General features: G+C 39.9%; 1 long non-coding RNA gene across 3 annotated transcripts; it reads left to right on the top strand.

Annotated features, from left to right (window-relative positions):
• The first annotated feature begins 2,471 nt into the window (after window positions 1-2,471).
• On the top strand, window positions 2,472-7,806 carry LOC105003716. Of its 3 annotated transcripts, none has more exons than XR_827145.1 (3): window positions 2,472-2,679; window positions 2,903-3,063; window positions 7,339-7,806. It is a non-coding gene; the product is annotated as an uncharacterized LOC105003716 (long non-coding RNA). The 3 variants fall into 3 exon arrangements; XR_827143.1 differs by having other exon boundaries at window positions 2,885-3,063; window positions 7,339-7,736; XR_827144.1 differs by lacking the exon at window positions 7,339-7,806 and adding an exon at window positions 3,797-4,125 and having other exon boundaries at window positions 2,885-3,063.
• Window positions 7,807-8,018: the final 212 nt, after the last annotated feature.

The raw sequence follows: 8,018 nt of genomic DNA on the forward strand, positions 1-8,018 counted from the left end.
AATTAAAAGATGCTTACTCCTTGGAAGAAAAGTTATGACCTACCTAGATAGCATATTGAAAAGCAGGGACATTACTTTGCCAACAAAGGTCCATTTAGTCAAGGCTATGGTTTCTCCAGTGGTCATGTATGGATGTGAGAGTTGGACTATGAAGAAGGCTGAGCGCTGAAGAATTGATGCTTTTGAACTGTGGTGTTGGAGAAGACTCTTGAGAGTCCCTTGGACTGCAAGGAGATCCAACCAGTCCATTCTAAAGGAGCTGGGTGTTCTTTGGAAGGACGGGTGCTAAAGCTGAAACTCCAGTACTTTGGCCACCTCATGTGAAGAGTTGACTCACTGGAAAAGACTCTGATGCTGGGAGGGATTGGGGGCAGGAGGAGAAGGGGACAACAGAGGATGAGATGGCTGGATGGCATCACCAACTCGATGGATGTGAGTTTGAGTAAGCTCCAGGAGTTGGTGATGGACAGGGAGGCCTGGCGTGCTGCAATTCATGGGGTCGCAAAGAGTCGGACACGACTGAGCAACTGAACTGAACTGAACTGATTCTGACTGGTGTGAGATGATATCACTGTAGTTTTGATTTGTGACCTCATGGACTGTAGCCTTCCAGGATCCACTGTCCATGGAATTCTCCAGGCAAGCATACTGGAATGGGTTGCCATTTCCTACTCCAGGGTATCTTCCCAACCCAAGGATCAAACCTGGGTCTCCCACATTATGGGCTAATTCTTTACCATCTGAGCTACAAGGGAAGCTAATAATAAGTGATGGTGAGAATCTTTTCATGTGCTTATTAGCCATCTGTATGTCTTCTTTGGAGAAATGTCTGTTTAGTTCTTCTGCCCCCTTTTTGATTGGGTTGCTTGTTTTTCTGGTATTGAGCTACATGAACTGTTGTGTATTTTGGAGATTAATCCTTTGTCAGTTGTTCCATTTGTTATTATTTTCTCCCATCCTGAGGGTTGTCTTTCACCTTGCTTATAGTTTCCTTCATTGTGCAAAAGATTTTAAGTTTAATTAGGTCTCATTCGTATATTTTTGTTTTTATTTCCATTACCCTAGAGGTGGGTCATAGAAGATCTTGCTAGTGATTTATGTGAGATAAGAGTTTTATAATTTCTGGTTTTACATTTAGGTCTTTAATCCATTTTATTTTTGTGTATCATGTTAGGAAGTGTTTTAATTTGATTCTTTTATGCATAGCTTCACAATTTTCCCAGTACCACTTATTAGAAGAGACTGTTTTTTCTCCATTGTATATTTTTGCCTCCTTTGTCAAAGATAAGGTGCCCATATGTGCTTGGATTTATTTCCAGGCTTTCTATCTTGTTCCATTGGTCTATATTTCTTTTTTGTGCCAGTACCATGCCGTCTCGATGACTATAGATAGCTTTGTAATATAGTCTGAAGGTAGGAAGGTTTATTCCTTCAGTTCCATTATTCTTTCTCAAGATTTCTTTGGCTATTCAGTGTTTGTGTTTCTATATAAATTGTGAAATTATTCATTCTAGTTATGTGAAAAATAGCGTTGATAGTTTGATAGGGATTGCACTGAATCTGTAGGTGGCTTTGGGTAGTATGGTCATTTTCACAATATTGATTCTTCTAATCCAAGAACATGATATATCTTTCCATATGTTTATGTCATCTTTAATTTCTTTCATTAATGTTTTGTAGTTTTCTACATACAAATCTTTTGCCTTTTTAGGTAAATTTATTCCTAAATATTTTATCCTTTTTGTTGCAATGGTGAATGGGATTGTTTCTTTAATTTCTCTTTCTGATTTTCATTTTTAGCATACAGGAGTGCAAGGGATTTCTGTATATTAATTTTCTATCCTGCAAGTGTGCTTTATTCATTGATTACAAATATGGAACACTTCATGAATTTGTGTGTCATCCTTGTGCAGGGGCCTTGCTAATCTTCTCTGTATTATTCCAATTTTAGTATATGTGCTGTGAAGGAAGCACCCCAAGAGTTCTTTGTGTGAAGATTTTACTGGAGGAAATTCCTGTGGGAAAGTGAAGCAGTTTAAGCTTCCACAGGCAGTCCAAGGCCCTTTAAGGAGGAGGTGAACATTCTCTCATACTTTCTTTAAGCCTTGTACAACAATGTATCTTACCCAAGAACTGGCCTTTCTTTAGGTCCAGAACTAATGATCACACAGCACAGTGTCTTACTCCTGGAAATGCTTTTCTTAGGCTATGTGTTAATGATTATAATTGTAACAAATCTTGCTGGGAACCTGTTTCTCAAGACTTGTACCCCTGATTACACAGCAACAGTATATCTACCCAGAGATGTTGCCCAGAATGCGTTCTCCCAGGATAATCTTGTGCCAAAGTTATCTCAGGATGTGTGCCTTGGGAAAGGGTCTGGTGGAACTCTTAAATCTTGAAGTATTCTTCTTATCTATTTTCAGCAGCTTGTTGAAAAGTATATAAGGCCCCACTTAAACTAGTGAGATGGGTACTCTCCTGCCCCCTTCTGATGTCTATGTCAGAAGCTTTCTCTGTCCTGTCACTTTAAATAAAAATTTTCACACAAAGCTCTGAGTGACTGAGACATGTCTTTGGCCCCGGAGTTAAATCTTCTCCTTCAGAGACCATGAATCTGGTGGCACTGTTCACCATAAGCTATCATCTTGGGAGCTCGTCCAGGATCTTCAAGACAAGGTAAGAATACTCAGAGCTGGGACTCTTCTGCTCTTTTACTGTAAAGTCTCTGCTTTTCTAACTCAGAAGCATATGGACTGAACTTCTTTTCCTGGTCTCTCTGACTTTTTTATAACTGCTTGGGGAATTAAAGCTACTAACCTAATGTACTGGATTCTAGACTTTCAGAGGACTTGAAATCCATGCTGTTACTATGTTTTTCTAGCCATACCCCCATTCCAAGTTTTACAGGACACTGCAGACAGGAACACATTAGAGAGCTAGCTGGAGCTGGAGCTCCAGGGACATCTCTCAGACTGGAAATCATCATCCTGACCCAAGAGACCCAGAAGCAAATTCTTGTCACGGCTATGCCTCTGGACTGTATGGATGGAAACATTGCTGGTGAGCATAACATTCCTGAGGACACAGATCAGGGAACTCCAGATTTAGGCGGATTGGAAATGTACCAGACTTCTTCCCTTGGTAGTCCTAGCTCTTAGTGGACCAGAAAAAGCCCACCAGTGGCTCTTGTCTCAACTCCTTAGATATTCATTTTGTACAATCTGCTGGACAGGATTAGAAAGGTTGACCTTGACACTCCATGAACATGAAAGACTATTTTTTCCTCATAGGCCAGCCCTGCATCATCTCCTTTGTTATCACATAGACTCATGTGGCAACTCTCAGAAGGGATACAATGGGTTTTCCATTCATCCTTTTATGACTTGCCACTTCTACTTGCAGGCAAAAATATGCTCAAGAATGTGCACAGGCACAAAAATGATGGATGTTTTCCCTAGTGGTCTTAGCTTGGGAGACATTCCAGAAGGCTACTCTGCTCCACCGTGGCGGCACCAGAGAAAAAGGGGAAATCAAGCCAAGGTTTTAATGGTGAGGAACTGGACATCAATCTGGGATGCCATCAGGTCTACCCCTGGTGCATCTCCACCCCGCCTCGGTGGTAGAACGGGGAGGGACGATAGTGAGACACCTGCATCGGCAAGAGACAGGTTAACTCCAGCCAGGGAAGGAAGCTTAGGTGGAAGACCTGTCTCCACCCGCATCTAGAGCAGGGAGGGATGCCTCCAGTAGAAAAAAAGTATGGCACTGGGTGCTGCTTTTTTCTCTCTTACAGATGGGAGCTAGCAGTTCCAGAACCACTCCTTTGAGTTGTATCTTGAAAACCTGAGATAAGTTTAATCCCCAAAGCCAAAAAAGTCCCTTATACACAGTCTTTCTTTGCTTTAAAAGAAGACCTCGCCTGCTCAGAGAGGACAATCTCTGCTGGGACAACTTCTTATCAGTCTGTCTACCCCTGTCATCAGAGCCAATTCGAACACTCTTGGGTTTAAAATTTTTATCTATGAAACTATGACTACAAAAAGGAGAGATGACATTTTTTGACACTGAATGGCCATGACATTCTTTAGACTCCAGAGAAAACTGGTTAAAATGAAATCTTTTTGAAACTGCAAAATTGGTTCTCTTTGCACAATTTCCTTGTAAAATTAGGAAAAAGCTGGCTTGTTGAAATACTTTTTTTTGAGCTCTACTTCTGCTTGAGAAACAAAAACATGCCTGGGAAAAAAATCTGAAGTTAACCCTTATCATGTACTTGAGATACACAGCCCATTCTGTCTGGGACTCCACCATGAGAAAACTGGTAGAACTTCAAGCCAAGGGAAAGAAAAAAAGGGCAAAGAGACAGTTTAAATTTCAAGTGGAAAACTGTGAGGTCTCTGTCTGTCCAGATTTATGTGTGTCTCAGTATGTTACTGTCCTTGGATAAAATTGCTAAAGGCTAATTGGTCACTAAGCTCTATTTAATTCGTCTAAAGAAATGTAAGTGCTTAAAAATCAAATAGTTCTAAATTCAAGAAAATTAAAATGAATTGCAGGCATATGTGAACTGGGAGATAGTCACTATTGAATTGCTATCTGGTATTGATGTTTGTTTATTGATTTAATTAACACATTGTGAAGATACAAATGATGTAAGTTTGGGTGATTTATTTTACCAATCTACAAAATGATGATATAAAGTACAGTTCATGGTTGCAATAAAGAATGGGATTACATTTTATTAAGGAAAAAGAAAGTAAGTCTAAACTAACAGGTGACTGTTTCTAAATGGGCAAATGGAGTGTTAAATACAGAAAGTGTAAAAAAAAAAAAAAAGGGCTTGTGACAAGTGGAAGAGAGTTTTGTGCATGGTATAAGTTTCTTAAGGCTTTAAACTGCCTTTGAACTCTTTTTTTGTTACTTTGACTTAGTGAATAACCATTGTTTCACAGTGAATGTAAGCTGGTACCAAACTGGAATTTGGTTTTTTCTCCCTATTAAAAGAACAAAGTTTTCTTGAAATATGGTTTTTGATAACAGATTATGGCATGCATAGACAAAGCTTGTTCTGCTTCTACAAAAATTAACCCTTCATCAGGGAATTTAAAATGGATAAACAATGGCTATAAACCAAACAGCTGGGGCTATGGGAAATCCAAGATGGCCACGTGGCTTTTCCTGGCTCCCTGACAAACTTAATTTTAGTTGATAAGAGAAAGCTTTTTCTGGCTTCAGGGTTAATGTCTCACAGTGGATTTTAAAAATGGTTAAAATGTGTCCTCTACAACCTCCAGTTACTGGAGCATGCGCTTTGCTGGACAGGTCGTACAGACACTGGCAAAAAAACTTCATGAGTTTCTTGGAGACTATTGCTTTCACTGGCATCCTCTGTTGTTAGGCAAGGATGGCAGACAAAGGGATTGGTTGCATGAGATTAAATAGAATTCTAAATATGATTACAATTTTCATGATTTTTTTTCTGATATATCACTGGCTTCTAATCTTTGTTTTCGGATATAAAGAAGCTGTTCTCAAGTCACTGATGGTTTAAAACAATTTAATGATTTACACCTGTGGGTAAAATTAAAACTTTTTTTCTCTCTGCCTCATCCCTTCAGAAATTGGAGACATTTGGGTTCTGAACAGCCTCATCAAAGTAAAAAAGACTGTCTCCAGACATATACAGAAATCTCAGAGTATACTGGGGAGCTCTAAAAGAGAAATCTACCCAACTGATGTCAGGTCTATGCCACCTAATATGTTTCACTGAATATCAAGTTCCAGTTTTGTTAATTAAGGTCTGTGTTTACTAGGACTCACTTCTTAGATAGTTTCTTGTGGTTATGTTTCATTGCTAAGATGTTTAATTAAGTTATTAAAAAGGACACTCTGAGTTTGTTTATAAGCTTATCTCAATAACCAATCTTTGAATAAAGATCAGATGCTCCAGGTTCTACAACCTGGAGATTAACAGCAGGATGCAGTCATTTAACAAACTGAGTCAGATGACCTGGAGATGTCACTGGGCTATACCTAATGGAAGTTCTTGACTTCTTATGATTTTACTATTACTGCTAACTATAGTGTTTTCTCTATTGCCTGTTTCAAGAAGTGTTGTCAATTACATTATCAACTGGGTGACTGAGCCACTGATATGATGATGGTGTACAGTTCCTTATGAAATCCATAGTTATAATGATATGACTCTATATGTGAGAAGAAGCAACAAGAGGGAATATTTACCTGGACCAAGAGACTAGTGATACGGGTATGGTCCAGAGACTTTTGCTACTCACAGGGCCTAGTCCAATAACAGCACATAGAGTGAAATCTTCAACAGATCTGGGAATGAGCCTTCCCAGCACTGTGGGACATAATGGTCATGAAATGCCCCCAAAAACATGGTCAAAATGATGGCTATAGAGGGGCCCTGCTCTGGTAACTTGCACTTGCTGCCTGTATTTACAAAGATTAACTCATGGACACTACAGCTGCTGACCTTCAACATCCCCTGAAAGGAGTTTAGGGTGAAAATCAAAAATTAGACACTCGCTCTGTGCTCTGGTGGCTCTGGTGACTTCCCTGGTGGCTCAGATGGTAAAGCGTCTGCCTACAATGCAGGAGACCCGGGTTTAATCCCTAGGTCAGGAAGATCCTCTGGAGAAGGAACTGGCAACCCACTCCAGTACTCTTGCCTGGAAAATCCCATGGACAGAGGAGCATAGTAGGCTCCTGCAGTCCATGGGGTCGCAAAGAGTAGGACACGACTGAGCGACTTCACTCTCTCTCACTCTCTGTGCTCTTTAAAAAAAAAAAAAAGACAAAACAGGCCTTTGGACAGTTAGATAGTTTCAGGTAAAAATTTTCTCTGAGTCCTAATTCTTACATCTTCTTATATCTAGAAAAACACTAAAATTGTTAATGGTGACAACTACATTGGCTTATATATTAATACCACAATAAGAGACTAAAGCCTACTTAGACAAACAGACCATTGGCTACCTGGCTATAAGTCTCTCTAAAACAGCTGTCTATATTGGGGTTCAGACTCATTCTTCTAAGAGGAAATGGTAAGGTTTATTTTGTCTGTTAAGGTTCAGGTTGGCATTCTTTCAACTACTTCTAACTGAGTTTGTTATACCTACATTCAAAATGTATATAAACATGCCAAATGGCCCCATTCTTATAAACAGGGCAGCCCAAGCATTGACTCTGTCTAGACCAGGATCAAAGTTACTATCAAATGTGATCTGATTCTTATTTTTCGTTGGACCCCTGACTATAATAATTCCTTTACTGATTTTTGGTCTCTGCATTTTTAATCTGTTTGTTTAGTTTGTTCTTTCTAAAGGATACAACGGTTTCCCAGACAAAGTAATGGTGATGCAGAGATTCTGGTCGCTCTTCAAAATGGACTCCCCGACACGACTGAGCAACTTCACTTTGACTTTTCACTTTCATGCATTGGAGGAGGAAATGGCAACCCACTCCAGTGTTCTTGCCTGGAGAATCTCATGGACAGAGGAGCCTGGTGGGCTGCTGTCTATGGGGTCGCACAGAGTCGGATACGACTGAAGCAACTTAGCAGCAGCAGATGTTCCACTCTGGTCACAGACACAATTTTGGTTTATAAGCTCTCCTTGGTGGAAAACTATCTTGACTTTTGTAACTGTAATCATATTATTCTTGCTGTTTGCTCTTCATATCTATAACTGTATAATGAATTTTGTATCTAAGAGGCTTGAGGCATTTAAGTTACAAATGATCAAGCTCCTATGATTACCACAGGCTTTTCCAACTATTACTTGGGGCCCCTGGATCAGAGATCCTCAGTATGAGGGTAAGGAGAATATGGTGCTTCAACAATTTAGGGTCTGCGCGCCTTACCAGCAGGAAGAAGTTACAGAAAGATTTCTCCACCCTCTTCCCTGGCAACCATATTCTCCTAAAAGAAAAAGGGTGGAATGAAAGAGCTAAAGCTTAGGCAGGCAGTCCAAGGCCCTTTAAGGAGGAGG

This window comes from Bison bison, unplaced genomic scaffold (assembly GCF_000754665.1).
Source record: "Bison bison bison isolate TAMUID 2011002044 unplaced genomic scaffold, Bison_UMD1.0 scf7180017864471, whole genome shotgun sequence".
NCBI classification, from domain to species: domain Eukaryota; kingdom Metazoa; phylum Chordata; class Mammalia; order Artiodactyla; family Bovidae; genus Bison; species Bison bison.